The 16,799-nt window shown below is 40.6% G+C and overlaps 1 protein-coding gene across 4 annotated transcripts in view; it reads left to right on the top strand.

Annotated features, from left to right (window-relative positions):
• The window catches only part of cdh6 (cadherin 6), a 250,407-nt gene that overhangs the window by 159,008 nt on the left and 74,600 nt on the right, over positions 1-16,799 (top strand). For 2 of the 4 annotated variants that reach the window (XM_081601526.1, XM_081601527.1), the window contains exon 1: positions 1,054-1,329. The exons of 1 other annotated variant lie outside the window; for it this stretch is intronic. The gene's annotated coding sequence lies outside the window, so the exon portion shown is untranslated. Of the gene's footprint in view, positions 1-1,053; positions 1,330-16,799 lie in introns of those variants that run through there. One more of the 4 variants, XM_008396405.3, reaches the window with a different exon arrangement.

Here is a 16,799-nt window from a genome sequence, read left to right as displayed (position 1 = left end):
TTCATGCATGTATGAGAAATCTTTTAATCGCCATGGCAACCAGTCAGCTGGGTGAACGCAGCTCCTGCAGACTAGCCAGCAGCAATTAGCAAACACCTGGTGGAACTGCTGACGTCACTAAAGGAGCTGCTTCTTAGTGAAACGCTGGTAAAAACGTTGCTAAAGGGTCAATAGAGGAGCCATGCTGTGATGACTTCCTGGAGGCGGAGCTTCAGAAAGAGCAGGTGCTTCTTAAAGGAACAGAGTCCTAATTTTAAGGTTTTATATATATGTCATGTTAAATATTCATAGCATTTTTATAACTGAACAAAGCTACTTGATTATGCTACACAATGATAGAATGTGACTGCTAAACACCTGACACTGCCTCTAACTTTTCTCTTTTGAGCTTTGGATTCTCTGTTTTTTGTTCCCGAGTTTTGTAGATTTTATTCATTAATCTCTACAGATGATGACAAAATTCTTTAAAAAAAAAGTGTCTCAATTCTTCATGAGGCTGTTTGAGTTTTTCACCTTTAGGCATGTGGATGTCATTGTTTTCTTTTTGATGATTTCAGATTTTCTTTTCATTTAAAATCTGTAAATTCAGCTCACAGATGTGTAAAACACGAAGCTTTTAATCATATTGCATGTAAATGTCTGAGTTTAAACACGTTTTCCAGTATTTAGCAAACGGAAATGAATCGGATTTTACAACCTGAAATAGGAAAAGTTAAGTTTTACAGTGTAGATAAATCTCAGTTGAGTTGAACTTTTTGAATTAAATCAACTTTTCGCTGATTTTGCTCTCCGGTATCACGGCCCTTTGTTTGCTCTTCACTGAAATTGATCATTTATTGAATAATCGCGACGCGCCATCAACCAGTTAATCAGTTAAAGTTGAGCATCGTGTTTACGCAGCTTCTCACTATCTGCTCTTTGTTTCTGTCGCTCCATATCTGTGTGTGTGTGTGTGTGTGTGTGTGTGTGTGCGCGTGTGTGTGTGTGTGCGTGCGTGCGTGCGTGCGTGCGTGTGTGTGTGTGTAGGTGGGTGGGTGTGCGTGTTTTTTCCTTTTTTCCTCTCCTCTGCCTGTTCTGCTGGGGGGACTTGTGAATGGCAGCCAATGGGAGGGTAGAGTCCCCTCAGCCTCTCTGACATCCACACAGCGAGAAGTGATGCAGCGCCGCTGAGACGCGCAGTCGGGGCGGAACGACGGGCAACAAAAGCCGCAGCGAGCGGATACTCCGCGATCCGGCGTGCGGGGTTTTTTTCTTGTGCGGGTTTTCTTTTTTACTATTTTGTGCGTCGTGGGAAAATCTCTCTCCGCTGGAATAAACTTCACCCATCAGGTAAGCGCGGATTTGCTTCGCTTTTAACTTCCAAAACGCAGATTAATTATTATTATTATTATTATTGTACATCCCTTCAGCTTAAATATCAACCACGCTCCGTGACATGACAGTGTCCGGATTTTAGCGAGAGGTCCGCACGTCTTTGCAAGCGAGCCTGAGAAGGAGCACCGATGAATGCGCTGTTAAATGAGGATATTTTCGATGCGCATCCAGGTTTCTTTAACTTTTCCGATGCGTATTTCTGCGGGGAAACGCTGCGTGTCCTGCGCCGATCAGCTGCGCACCTTTCCTGCTGGTTTGTCCCCGCTGGTGGCAGATCCACGCCGCGGACAGACTTCAGAGGACGTGGAGTTTAGTCAAGTTGTCTAAAAACACCGCGACCTCCGGGGTTATTGACAAGCACGACCTGCCTGAATGTTTAATGTCCTGCCTGAATAATGCAGCGCGGCTGTAAAAGGCTGTTTTACTTGAGCCTGAGTGATGGCGCGATGTGTGCGGGGAAAAGTTGCCTCCTGGTCGCTCAACCTTTTTTGTAAAAAACTGAGGTAACGTGTCTGATCGCAGCCAAGAAGTGGGATGAGTTTCTGCTTTGAACGGACGGAGTTTACATTTGAAAAGACAGAGAGGGATTTTTTTATTTCATTTTTTTTTATTTCTTTTTAGTTTTTCTGGGTCTTTTTGTTTTTGGATGAAGAACTTCTGAGCGGCTCTGTGAAAGGGAAAGCCGCTCCGCTCCGACCGGAGCAGACGGTCCAGGTTTGAAGTTCAGAGATGAAAGGGACAGAGGTGGAATCTGGCTGATCAAAGTCAAGCAGAGGAACATGGGCGGCGCTGCATATTTAAACCTGCGGGTGTGTGTGTGTGTGTGTGTGTGTGTGTGTGTGTGTGTGTGTGTGTGTGTGTGTGTGTGTGTTTTCCACCAGTACGAACAGGTTAACCGTGTGGAGCATCTCTCTTTCTCCCATATCTCTTCACCCAGAGTGTTTTTGTGGGATTTTCCGACTCCAGATGAAGGGTCAGTGTTGCTCTGACGTCACAGGATGATGGGTTTACCCCTCGGCCAGGCGACTATGACCGGTGACCCGAGCTGATGACATTATTTGTGCTCCAGATGGGCCTCATCGCGCTGTAATGTCGAGCATTTCTAGTCGCCTGCACAGCAGCATCTGGAGCTAATGGAGCCGCTGTGGATCCTAAAAATGATCCGGTTCCCTCCGTGGTTCCGTCTCCGGCCCTCTGGGAGTCGAACCGGGTTTCCAGTGGTCGTGTTTTGGTCGTTTAGTCAACATTTCCTCCATTTGGTGACAAATCAAATGAAGTTATTTGATGGTGTTTATGGAAATGTGACATTTGTTTCTGGTTTTCTCAACGCCTGGTGTCTTTTATGACTCTGTTAGTCGTTTTGATGACGTAGAGCCCTTTGAACTGATTGAGATCAGGATCATGTCCAAAGTTTTTGTGACTAAAATAAAGTAGAAATGATTCCTTCCAGACAGCAGGGTGGAGGTCCGCTCCCCTCAACGACGCAGACAAGAAACAAAAACTGGAATTTGAATCAATCAAGTTTATCTGTGTCACACATTTCAGCAACACAGAGTTAAAAAAAAACAACTAAACACGTCATACAGTCAACAGTTGTGACGGATGTTACATTTTATCAACCGTCATCGTCAAAATCATAAAAACACATAAAATATGTTTAATTTTCCATCTACTGTTGAGCTCAGTGTTTCGGTCATTTTGCTGTTTTCTGGACGTTTCTTCCAGAAATGTGCCTCATGTTTGGTTCTGGGTTTGTAGATTAAATGAGTCACAGCTACACAAACACAAAATGTTACCAAAATCTTCTATTTCAGTTCAGGTATTTTACCCATTTTAGCCAGAAAATTAGATTTTTCTCCCCCACAAGCATCTTTAACACAAAGGAATCCATTGAGTCGCTCTAACCAAAGCTAACAACCACAGCTTATTTTTAACCAGATTAAACATTGTCTTTATTGATTCTTCAAAGGGCTGCACAGTGGTGCAGTTGGTAGAGCTGTTGCCTTGCAGCAAGAAGGTTCTGGGTTTGATTCCCGGCCCCAGTCTTTCTGCATGGAGTTTGCATGTTCTCCCTGTGCATGGTGGGTTTTCTCTGGGTACTCCGGTTTCCTCCCACGGTCCAAAAACATGACTGTCAGGTTAATTGGCCTCTCTAAATTGCCCCTAGGTGTGAGTGTGTGTGTGCATGGTTGTGTGTCTCTGTGTTGCCCTGCGACAGACTGGCGACCTGTCCAGGTGACCCCGCCTCTCGCCCGGAACGTTAGCTGGAGATGGGAACCAGCAACCCTCCCGACCCCACTGAGGGACAAGGGTGAAAGAAAATGGATGGATGGATGGATGGATGGATGATTCTTCAAACTGTCTGGTTTCCTTCTACAGTCCAGTAACGTTCATGTTGCTTATTTGGAGCTAACTTAACTTTAGGCGTTTGTGTTTTCATGTCTGAATGATTCATAGATCAGAGTTACACTGCAAAAACACAACATGTTACTTCAAGTATTTCTATTCTTCTTTTAGTGGAAATATCTTAGTACATTTGAAATAAAACAAAACTAACCCACAAGTTCCTTTTCAGCTGGTGTTGAGTTTTGATTTAGTTTTGATTTAAAACGTAAAAATTTTACTGGCAGATTATTTCACCTATAGAAAGAATTTAAATGAAATAATCTGCTATTTTTCATCAATACTAATGAATGACTGACTTAAAATAAAAATATTTTGCTTAAAAGTTACTTGTGAGTAAATGTTTTCTCATTTCAACATATTTGCAGTGGAAACTGAACCAAAAATACTTGGTGAGCTTTTGTGTTTTTGCAGTGCAATCCTTGTGTCTCTAGAGATTTTCACAATAAAACATCTTGGATTAAAATGTCTATGCTGCAAAAATTAATCTTACCAAGTATTTTTGGTCTAGTTTCTAGTGAAAGTATCTAAGTTCACTTGGAATGAGACAAAACTAACTCACCAGTAACATTTCAGGTAGAAATAATTGCTTGTTTTGAGTCAATAATTTGCTAAAATTGATGAAAAAGTTCAAGTTCCACTGGTTCTTGTTGTAATCTGTCAGCTGAACGAGAACTTTTTCATCAATATTAAGAAATTATTGACTTAAAACAAGCTGAAGAGTTAATTGTAAGTTAGTTTTATGCTCATTCAAGTGTAAATTAGACAAAAATCCTTGGTGAGACTTTGTGTTTGTTGACATGTGGCCTAAACGTTTGCTCATCAAGCAGAAAGCAATCCTTGTGGTTGTATTGGTGGTTTGAGGGCATAAGACTTTTCCTTCATGTGACAACAACCCATGATTCTCGTGTTCTCTGTCTGTATTCCTCATAAGTTCAGGAAGTTTCTCCAGTTGATGTTTGGGTTTCCTCACAGTTAGAGTAGCAACTTCCTGACTCCATCCATGAGACAGTTTCCCTTCAGAGACGTCTCAGTGGAGCAGTAAGGACTCCAGAAAGTGTCGTAAGTATAGATGTACGTCTCGCCTTTTAATACGAACTCAAACAGGAAGCGGAAACTCTGACGTGAGTTCATGGATTAATCAATATCACGGCCTACTGGGCCGTGTTTGGTTACCTCAATGGGTTTTTGAGTGAACAAGTAAGGATGTGGGTTGAATGTTTGAGGTTTTTAGAACCAAACAATTCGGAAAAGACAATTAGGAAGCAGTAAAGTCAGTGTGTTGATGTTACTGCAAAGATTTGAGGACTCTTAGCAGACGATACGTTGTTCCACAAGTTATTGCAATAAACAATAATATTGTTTTGAGGCCAATTTAATGTGATATAATAATAAAGTAATAATTGACCTGGTATTAGTCTATCATGCGATCAATTGATTTATTGTTTATTTTTAAAAAAATTTTAATTATTTTGTTCAGACAGGGTTTAAATAATTTTGGGTTTTCTGTTATAGTTTAGTTTTATCTTGTTTTACTTCATTTTTAGAGTGTTCGCTAATTTTTAGAATTAAAGGATCAAAGTATTTTGATTATGTTTACATCAGTAGGGTAATAAATACTCAATAGAATAAACCATTTTCAATCAATCAATCAATCAATCAAGCTAATTAGCAAAGCACATTTCAGCAACAAAGCAGTTCAATCATAAAAATGTAAATCAACAACCTACTGAGAAACCAAACAAACATTTTGATTTGTTCCATCATCAAAATCATAAATTCACATCAAATATGTTGGTCAATCTTCCACTGATTATGGTTCAAAAGTTTTTATTTTCAAAAAATGTTTCCAGTTATTAAACAACCGACTGGCTTTGGCGTTTCATCCCAACTTCTGCCGTCCGCCATTTTGTGGACAAGCATAAGTGTCGCCAGGAGGAAAAAAATTATTTCAAATGTATTAACTGAAAAGCTAATACATAGATTCATAAACACGAAAATAAAGAATGCTATGTTTCAGTTAGCTTGAATAATCCAGTTAGGTTTAGTTTTCACCATTTAATTACCGTCTTTATTTATCTGGGTCGTTAGGTGAACATGTGCACCATGTGAGCTGGGAGGTAAGAATCCCTCGGAGACGCATGTTGCCCGTTTGAGGGCATTGGTCAACATTTCCTTCATGTGATGAGAAGCTGGAGTTGCTTTGTTGCGTTGATCATGAGGCTTCGTTTGACCGTTGGAACAAATTTCCTCGCAGGCAGAGTGGGAACTTCATAACTCGGTCTTTGCCTAATGAGACGGATTCCCTTCAGAGACGTCTATTTATGGCGCGGTTGGAACTGTAATTGGAGGGAAAGCAACCTAAAGGGAAGAGATGATATTCGTCTTCTCATGCGTGACATGAAACGGTAACATTACTGTTGCTATGGGCAACGGACTCCACAATGTGGAGAGAGATTTGGGTCACTGACTGCGTTTTCATTACAAATGTGTTTGCTAAACTTCGCCGATATTCCGCTAATGTTGGAAAAAAATCTAATTTGTCAATTAAGGAGTTTCCAATTAAATAGGAAACATAATTAAAATTACAAGTGAACAAGTTTGATCATGCAGAAAGTCATTAAAGATCATATTCCAACCACTTCCTGTCGTCTTCTTCGTCATTTCTGCCAGTAGCATCACCTTGTTGTTGATCTACGGAGATCACATAACAATTTTTTTTCACAGAAGTTTGACGTCTTTACTCACGATTCCGATTTTGTTTCAAAGATTTCAGACTTTTCTCCTCAAAATCTTGAAAATTTTTCTCAGAATTTTGACTTTTTCTTTAAAACTGACATTTTTCTCAAAATTTGCATTTCTTTTTAGAATTCTGACTTTTTTCTAAAAAAAATACAAAAACAAAACATTTTTGGTGTTTTAGTTTTTCTCAGAATTCTCTGATTTTAAAGTCAGAGTTATAATTTCTTCAATTTATTTCAAAATCCAAACAGCCAAACATTCATATGTGTCGATGCCAATTATGTTATTATTATTTTTGCTTTGTGTAGGTAAACTCCAATTACACATAATTAAACTCATAAATGTATTTACTTAATGAGCAGACAGAGATGCTAGTTTTAGGTAAAACTGATGAACAGCGGTTCAGGATGGGAGTCCAGAGTTTCGTTATGAAATCACTTGGATTGCTGTTATTTGGGTGTGAGACGGGAGTAGATGGCTGCCAATGTTGAATAGTACAAGCTGCCAGCATATTTATTTTTTATTTTTTTAATTTTTATTCCCCCTCCTCTTAAACTTTGGCTTGGCTCCACAGCTTTTCTAATTATGAAGTGTCTGAGAAATTGCTTCACAACCAGTAAGCCAGCAAGCAGTCGAACTGAATCACCAACAACAGCCTGACAGACACACGGAGTTTAGCGAGCTTTTTCTATTTTTTAAAAATGTATTTTTATTGGGCAAACACATTCCTGCGTTCCCTTTAAACTGGAGGATTCACACATTCAGAGGGAGGCAAACAAACGACGTACAAAAGAAGAAAGGTGTTCGGTTCTCCGCGCGCTTCTCAACACAATTTAACAAGATATATTATTGAGCCAGGAGGCGGCGGAGAGCCAGCAGTGGGCTGCAGTCTGACAGGGGCAGATAGTGATTTACAACAAAGCCCCCTGGACCGTGGCACAATTTCAGAGACGCGGAAATGACACTGCTGAAGCAGGCCATGGAAGTCATTTCTTACCTTATTTCACCTGAGGACGTTTATCGTATCGTTTATCATTTATCGCAATAAATTTCTCACCCTGATTCATCGTTTCTCAAGATAAATTCCAATTAAACCTGTTGAATGTGGGTTTTTTTTAAAGAACCTTAATACATTTTAAAATTTGAAATGCGGTTTTGATTTACAGCTTAAAGATGTAAATCATGTATTTTTTTTATTTATGTGACTGGAGTCCTACACTGCAAAAACACAAAATCTTACCAAGTATTTTAGGTTTAGTTTCTGGGGGAAACATCTAATCTTTACTGCACTTGAAATAAGATACAACTAATGTGTGTCCTTGTCAGTTAGTTTTGTCAGTGCCGTTGCCTAGCAGCCCCATGGAAGCCCCACCCGTTACCTAGCAACCCCATGGAAGCCCCACCCGTTACCTAGCAACCCCAGCAAAACCTAGCCACCCCTCAAAATAGAACAAACTAACTTACAAATAACTTTTTAGCAGCATATAGGAGTGTTTTTAAGTCAATAATTTCTCAGTGTTGATTTCACTTATCGCATTTTTACATGTAATAATCTTCCAATGGAACTAGTATTTTTTTTTTAAATCAATATTAATGCATTATTGACTTAAAACAAGCTTTTTTGTCTTGCTCAAAAGTTACTGGTGAGTTAGTTTTGTCTTATTTAAAATGTACCGAGATATTTTCTCTAGAAACTAGACCAAAAATACTTGGTAAGATTTTGTGTTTTTACACTGAAGCATTTTTAATGGTTCACTAAACTTTTTTTCAATTTGCTAAACGTATAATAACAAATAATCACAGGCAACATTTAGAGATTTATCTTAAAACACATTTCAAATCCATAAATGTGAACATATTTCCTTAGCAACTAAATCTAAACTTTGTGGATGAAGTCAAATATTTCCAGTTGCTTTTCACATCTTGAAATGTTCCCATAATGTTCTTTCCGATTTTTTGCCATTTCTTCAAAGTATAAAGATGAAATTTTATGTCACATTTCCAACAGCTTGAACTTCACAAACAAGGTTAAGTAAAGTGGATCAATCAAATACATCAACTATAAATCATATATCAAATCAGATTTATTAAAACGCGTTAAAAATGCAACGACAGATAAACAGCTGTAAGAAAGTATTTGGAAAAATGTCTTTTGTAAGTGAAACTAATCTTCCAGTGGATCTTTGACTCAAATCAAGCTGAATATGTTGCTCAATAGTTACTTATATGTTGGTAAGATTTTGTATTTTTGAAGTGTCGTTTCACAGTTTGTTACTCTCTTGTGTTTTTATTGTGAAAATCACTTTGGAGTCCCTTGTTACACTTCAAAAACACAAATTCTGACCAAGTATTTTTGGTGTATTAGTTTAACGTACACGTAACTTTTCAACGACTTATAGAAGCTAGTTTTGAGTCAATAATTGCTTAAAAGTGTGTTTTTGGAGCATATTACAAGTGGAAGTCTTTCAAAAAGAAGTGATAAATAAATAAATAAATACTTTCCAGCACTGTAAAATATTGCGATAAAACTTTGACGTGAACCAGAACACCCTGAACGTCCAAGGACACCAAACATCCCACCTGTGTGTTAAAATCGTAATCGATTTCTGGGCGCTGCTAAGACTCCGGATTGGATTTGGAATTAAATCTCTGTATCCAATATGAGGTTTGGGCGAGGCGGCGGCGGCGGGGGCAACAATAATCACCTAATGGTAGAAATCACAAGTCGAGATCACTATCAAAATCTCATCAGCCGTCCCTGGCTGCAGGCTGAGCTCGCCGCCGAATTTCATGGAAATTTGTCCGTGGGTTTCCGCAGACGCCACGCAGACACTCAGATTAAGTGACGGAGGTGAAAATGCAACTTCCTGCAGAGGTAAAAATGTAACGCACACCCTAACGTGTTTGTATTTCGTCCAGATTTCCGGCTGCAGAGCTCAACGTTTCTTTCCTTTTTCACTAAGTCAGGAAAAGCGGAGCTGGAAATCCCATTCGGAAGTCATTTCTTGAATGTTTTGGCGCTGTTGCCTTCAGGTAGGAAGAGTTTGAGTGAGTGCAGCAGACAGATCATGTCCGCCGGTCCTGCCCCCCCTCCACTCCTTTACTCTTCTCTAGTTGGATTCCTGTCTGAGCAAAGCCCAGAGGCTTAACTCTGGCTGCAGTAAGTGGACTGAGGAACGCTAAACACTATCTGGGGGAGGCTGCTGAACATGACAGCCAGTTAATAAGAGTACGGAAGAAGAGAAAGGAGGAGGAAAGACTCGGTGCAGGCATGAAGACGACGGCAGCAATCATGGAAAATATCGCGGTTTTATGGCTACAATGCTGCTCTGCATTTCTTTAGCATCGGCCATTTGATTCTTAGATGTTTGCTGATTTATGGGTTGAGCTTAATGCCAATATTCTGCTAATGTAAAAAAAAATAATAATAATTTTGCAATTGCTGCTGTTTCCTTTAAATAAGAAAGACGATTAAATAAGTTTGTCATGAAAAAACATTCATCCTCTGACCTGAGTTTTTTAATTTGGCGTGTTTCTGCTAAGCAAATTTATTTTTGTAATTTAAATTTGTGTATTTTTATGTTAAATAAAAAAACAGCTAAAGTCAATTCTAAGCATCTTTTAGGTCAAAAGTTGTAATACTGAAATTTTATTTGCCTCTAATGTGTGCTTTTATACTTTCTTGTTTAATTTTTGGCAAGTAATCAAAAGAAAACTTTTGAAATTAAGAATTTTCCAAATATTTTTCCCAGAAAATTCATAAAAAAAAATTGAGTTTTTTTCTAGAAAATTTGTGACTTTTGGAGCTCAGAATGATTTTTGTTTTATTCCTGGAAAATTATAGAGATTAATCTCTAAATCTCAGCATTTTTTCTAGCAAGTTTGTGACTTTTCAAATTCAGAAATTGTTAATTTGTGGATTAAGAAACGTCTGAGGTTTTTTTTTTATAGAATAATATTCAAATTTCAGTTTTTTTAAAAAAAGTTTTTGACTTTTCCAATGCAGAAATTTAATAAAAATTTCAAAAACATATTTTTTCAAGAAAATTCTGAACTTTCCAAGCTCCAAAATTTACATTTTGTACAAAAAAGTACAAAATGTTCTGTAGAAATATACTCCTTCTTTTTTTCTAACTACAATGGACCCGATACACCGTCACACCCTCAAGAGTTTATTTTAACAAATGCGACTTTATGATTGGGACGTTTTTGAAGTGGCTCATTTTCCAGACACCAGAAAACATTAATTTCGAAAAACTGTTTTATATGGAAGCATGAAAATGTGCAAAATATAAATTTTGCATAGTAGCCTCTCTTAATGAAATAAAACAAGCTCCTATTTTTTGCTGAAAAGTTGCTTATAAATTAGTTTTGTCTTATTTCAAGTGCACTGATTTATTTGCACTTGAATACTTGGTGATGGTTTCTGTTTTTGCAGTGTAAGTCTTGAAGCCAGTGCCCAGACTTGACTGTCTGAATATTGGGACGTTTCTCAGTAAATCAGAGTTGGTCAGGTTAGTGGGGTAATATTGGTGGCTGGTTGGTTGGAGGGTAAAGGTCGATGAGGAAGAGGAGAAGGGATGAAAACGGAGGTAGAGTTTAGAAACGGGGAGAAGGCGGTAATGATGCTTGCTTTGCTTCAAGAGCTGTCAACTTCAGGCAGCGCCGGCTGCTGGGACTCTATAAGACGCCTTGCGACTTTAACCCCTCACACGCTGGCAACAGCCCGTAATTACGCGTGTGTGTGTGCGTGTGTGTGTGCTGTGACTCGGCGTGTCAGTTTTTCTTGGCAGCAGTGAGAGCAGAGTGATGTGATTTTCCCTCTAACAGCCTCCAGGAGTAATGATCCAGGTTATCTGGGATGACGTGGAACACCTCAACCCGCCGGCCATCGGATCGCCACAAACCGGCCCGGCAGCTGCAGGGAGACGGTGTGTGGTGGCGCCGCCGCCGCGTGCGACCACCCCTCCGCCCCCATCTGCCTCTGTGGATAATAGTCTGCTGTCTGTGCTGTGAATGATATCTGGACTCTATTGGAGGCCTCTTCACAGTGTGCTGCACAATGCCTCGTCTTTATTTGTCTCTGCTAGCCGTCGTGCTAGTTGCTGCAAATGAGCAGGCAGACGCATCAGCAGAGCTGCTGTTTACTGTCAGTCCCCAGAGCTAACTAAGTAGCTCAGTACCAGATAGTTACCAGATAGGTCAAAGCTACCTGAGCTACCTGAGCTATCAGAGCTACCTGATCTACTAGAACTACCAGAGCTACCTGAGCTACTTAGTTACCAGCTAGCTCTGGTACCTATCAGGTAGTTACCAGAGCTAGCTGACCTATCAGAGCTACCTGATCTACTAGAGCTACCAGAGCTACTTAGTTACTTCTGTAACTAAGTAGCTCAGTAGCTCAGGTAACTAAGTAGGTGTGAAGTAGCTGATAGTTACCAGAGCTACCTGACCTATCAGAGCTACCTGATCTACTAGAGCTACCAGAGCTACTTAGTTACCAGGTAGCTCTGGTAGCTATCAGGTAGTTACCAGATAGTTACCAGATAGGTCAGAGCTACCTGTGCTTCCTGAGCTACCTGAGTTATCTGCTATTGGACTTTTGATTCTCATAATTGTGATTTGTTTCATTTTATAATGATTATTAATATTTTTGTCTTAAAATTTCTGACTCTTTTGCCTCAAATTCTGACTTTATTTTGTCCAAGTTCTGAATTTAATCTTAAAACTCTTAGACATATTTTCATTTAAATTGATAAAAACTAAACAGCTTTTGTTTTTCCACTCAAAATTCACTTTTCTCCGATTTTTTTTTCCTGAAAATTTTTATTTTAATCTTAGAATTTTGACTTTTCTCAAAATTTTCTCAGAATGATTTATTTTTTTCTCTCTGTTTTGAAATTAGTTCGAAGTCCTGCCTTTTTTTCCCTCCCCCAATTTTAGTTTTTTTCAAAATGTCATTGTTTTTCTGAAAATGTTGACTTTAAAAATCCTGATTCGTTTCTCAAAGTACAGAAATGATCTAGCTGTCTGGGCCGGGCCGGGTTTTGCGTGGATCCAGGTGGTTTGCTGCCTTCGGGTTTTGCGGCCGTTGTTTCGGCGTTCCTCCCTTTGACAGGTGCAGGATATCTGGTCTGCAGGCCAGATATCCTGCACCTGTGCCTCACATCGTGCGGCACAATGCCTCGTCTCTTGTTTGATTTTACAGTCGCACTGCTAGTTGCTCCAAATGAGCAGGCAGACACAGTAAGCAGAGGTCCTGTTTGCTGCCGGAGCCAGAGAAAGGAGAGGTTCTGCTATTGTTCTGCTGCCTCTCCGATCATCAGGACGGCTCATTGTCCTGGTAGACCGAAACGCTACCTGTCGAATCAAAGCGAGCGCGCCGCGGAGGGACCGCGTATTCCTCTGGGAAGGACACAAAGCAATAACAACATCAGGCTTGTGTTTCAGGCGGCCGTCTCTCCGCCGGCAGGAGGAACCCGTCCCCTTTGTGGAAAGGTCACCGCCGCCGCCAAACTCATGACAGACTGACAAACGGACGTGGTTTGGGTCTGCGAGGCCTCCAGTTACTGATGGATGCCGGAGACAAGCGGGGCAGGAGACTCCGAGTTGAGCCTCGCCGTCTGCCGTAGTTCTTCTCGCTTGTCTTTAATTGAGTTTGATCGAATGAAGGCGACGTCAAACTCGGGTTATTGTTCGCCTCGGGGCAACGCAGCAGAATTCAATCTATTGTTGGGGGAAGATGCCGGCGGAGTTTCTTTGAAATGGGAAAACTGCATTAAACATTCCACTTGTATTAATTACATTGTGGCGCTCATTAGCATGGCGGCTCCTCGGAGCGGCAGCATCGGGGGGAACCGTCCAAACCCGAGGCAGGTCGGCTGAGTGTGGAGCTTTGTGACCGGGCCGTCGGTCCGTCAGCCACTCACCGTCCAATCGATCGGAGCTGTAATTCAGTCTGATGGTTGGGCCACCAGCTGCCAGGTGCGGCCTGATCTTCCGTCAGACTTTCCAGCTGTTCCACACTAACCCTAACTATCTATGTGAAAAACCAGAAGCAGCTCAATAATTTCCATTTGAAGGATTTATCGTCTTGCTCTTTCTACCAGAAACTGGATGATGAAAGTCTTTGGCCTCAACCAGGACAGTTTTGTTTGGAGACTCCACGTTTTGTTCATTCTTTCTGAATATTTAAAACGTCCAGCGTTAAATGTTTGGTACATTTTAAAGTTTATTGATCTTTGAGAATGTGATCCTGCATTATCGTTTATCGCGATAAATTCTGGGTTAATTTATCATCCAGCAATATGTGTTATTGTCAGGAGCCCTGAAACCTTTAGGCTGCATTCAAACAGCAGCCAAATGTGACCCAAACCCAACTTCAGTCTGAACGATGACGGTTCTGATGTCAGATATGCCTCATGATTCTGCACCGGATGAAGCCGGACGCAGCAATCTGGACGAAAAACGGCTGAAATTTGTTTTTATTGCAAACAGTTTTAATTTCTTCATGTTATAAGTGGAATAATCTGCCAATGAAACCAGAATATTTTCATCAGTATCAACTTAAAACAAGCTCCTCTGTCTTACTGGCAGATTATCTGCTAGTTAGTTTTGTCTTGTTTCAGGTGTATGAAGGCATTTCCAGTAGAATCTGTAAAAATACTTGGTAACATTGAGTTTTTTCAGTGCATGTGGACGGGTGCGACAGTCAGACGCGGTGAGGAGCCTCCCTGGTTATGTTTAGCAGGAACTCCCAGCCAGTGTTTAATGTTGAGAGGGCGCTGACAGATTTAAGTCAACAAACACGTTAAGGCAGCGGAGGTGTGTGTTTACTGCTCCCTGCCACCTCGTGAGGAGGTGTGTGTGTGTTTACATGGACAGCAGGACGGATTATTTTTCCCGCTTTTATTTATCGAACCACAGGCAGGTCTTCGGTGTGCGGGTTGCTCTTTTTCTCCCGGTGATTGAGTTCGTGTCTGCGTGTGCGGCGAGCGCGTCTGGAGGAGGTGGCGGTCGGTACGCCGACCCGTAAGTCATCAGACCAGATCGAGGCGGTGAGGTCTGCTTCCCACAGTCCTGGAGGAATCTCAGGAAAATGGCATTTTTCTGCCTTTTTTCCCCTCATATTTCCAACTTTTTTCTTAGGATTCTGAGTTTTACTGTCAAAAGTCCAAATTATTTTCAAAATTCTGACTAACCTTACAATTCCGACTTATATTGAAAATTTCTGCTTTTTTTTCTCAGAATTCCGACGTCTCAAAATTCCAACTTTTTCTCTCTAAACTTTGAGTTCTCTCAAAATTCCAACTTTTTCTCTCAAAATTCCGACATTTTCTCTCAAAATTTCAACTTCTCTCAAAACTTTGAGTTCTCTCAAAATTCTGACTTCTACTCTCAAAACTCCGACTTCTTTCAAAATTCCGACTTTTTCTCTCAAACTTCCGACTTCTCTCAAAATTTCAACTTCTCTCAAAACTTTGAGTTCTCTCAAAACTCCGACTTCTTTCAAAATTCTGACTTTTCTATCAAAATTCCGACTTCTACTCTCAAAATTCCGACATTTTCTCTCAAAATTCGGACATTTTCTCTCGAAATTCCGACTTTCTCTCAAAACTTTGAGTTCTCTCAAAATTCCGACTTCTTCTCTCAAAATTACGACTTTTTCTCTCGAAATTCCGACATTTTCTCTCAAAACTTTGAGTTCTCTCAAAATTCCGACTTCTACTCTCAAAATTACGACATTTTCTCTCAAAATTACGACTTTTTCTCTCAAAATTATGACATTTCTCTCAAAATTACGACTTTTTCTCTCGAAACTCCAACTTTTCCCAAAATTCGAACTTTTTCTCTCAAAACTCCAAATTCTTTTCAAAATTCTGACTTTTCCTCTTAAAATTCAGACATTTTTCCTGAAAAAGTGTCCGTCTGTGTTCACACGGAGAGCAGGACGGATTATTTTTCCCGCTTTTATTTATCGAACCACAGGCAGGTCTTCGGTGTGCGGGTTGCTCTTTTTCTCCCGGTGATTGAGTTCGTGTCTGCGTGTGCGGCGAGCGCGTCTGGAGGAGGTGGCGGTCGGTACGCCGACCCGTAAGTCATCAGACCTGACCGAGGCGGCGTGGGTGGGAACCGGGCCGCGGGGGGAGGGCGGTGCAACGCGGCGCTGTCTGACACGCGTGTGGAACGGGGCTGACAGGAAAAGTTGACAGATGCCTCGCTGACGTCCATTATTTATGAGCGTGAGGAGAAGCACGCTGCATTTCCCGCTGCAGGTCAGGTTCTGACATCGTTCTGTGCGCCGGGTGATGAGCCAGCAGCTGAATACATATGTCCACTTTCTGACTCAAATGCACAAACAGGAGGTCTGAGGAAAGGTGGCGAGTTTCCCTCAGGTTTCACTTCCACACATCGGCTCTCCAAGTTATTAATTAGACTTTACGTTCCTGTGACGTCCACCACGCGGCTAATTCAGGCTTTTATTACACAAACACAGAATCTTACCAAGTATTTCTATCTAGTTTCTTGTGCAAACATCTTTGAACACTTGAAATAAGACAAAACTAACTTACAGCAAGATTTACAAACTTGTTTTAAGTCAATAATACTTTAGTATTTATGAAGAAATACTGGCTCCACTGCAGGATTATTTGACTTACAAGGGAAAAATGTTTTAAGTGAAATAATCTTTCAGTTGAACTCGTACATTATTTTAATCAATATTAAGAGATTATTGACTTAAAACAAGCTCCTACTTTTAAATCAGCCTCTAAACGAAACACAGGAAGTCCAGCTGGACGCTGACCAGCCCACAAAACGCCAGGAATCAAACGAAAACACAAGATATCTGCAGAATAAGCTAACGTAGGCGGCTTGTTTGCTCTAATAGCTAAAGCTAACACCGTTAGCTAGAGCTAACACCGTTAGCAGGAGCTAATGTGAAGCCAAAACCAACTGAAAGATGATTAATTGTTGATAAAAGTTGCAATGAATCATCTATAAGTGTTTGTAACAAACCATTCTGATATATTTGAGGAAACGTTTTGACGCTTATGCTAACCGTGAATAGCTCTTTGTAGCGCCCAGATCAGCGTTTCCAGCTACACAAACACAAACTTTTTCTCTCCTCTTCCTCCTCATCTTCATTTCCTCACTGCAGTTCAAACTGAAAGGGATGAATGTCACTCATTGCTCAAAAACTACAGTTCTGGCTAGCTGGCGCTAGCGCTGTAGCACCTAGCATATAGCGTAAACAATATGGCGTCGTCCGCGTGACGCGT

The sequence above is a fragment of the Poecilia reticulata genome, chromosome 20 (assembly GCF_904066995.2).
Source record: "Poecilia reticulata chromosome 20, P_reticulata-male-v2, whole genome shotgun sequence".
In the NCBI taxonomy this organism is placed as follows: Eukaryota; Metazoa; Chordata; class Actinopteri; order Cyprinodontiformes; family Poeciliidae; genus Poecilia; species Poecilia reticulata.
The sequence above is the reverse complement of the archived record's forward strand: the minus strand, read 5'-3'. Positions and strand labels throughout refer to the sequence as shown.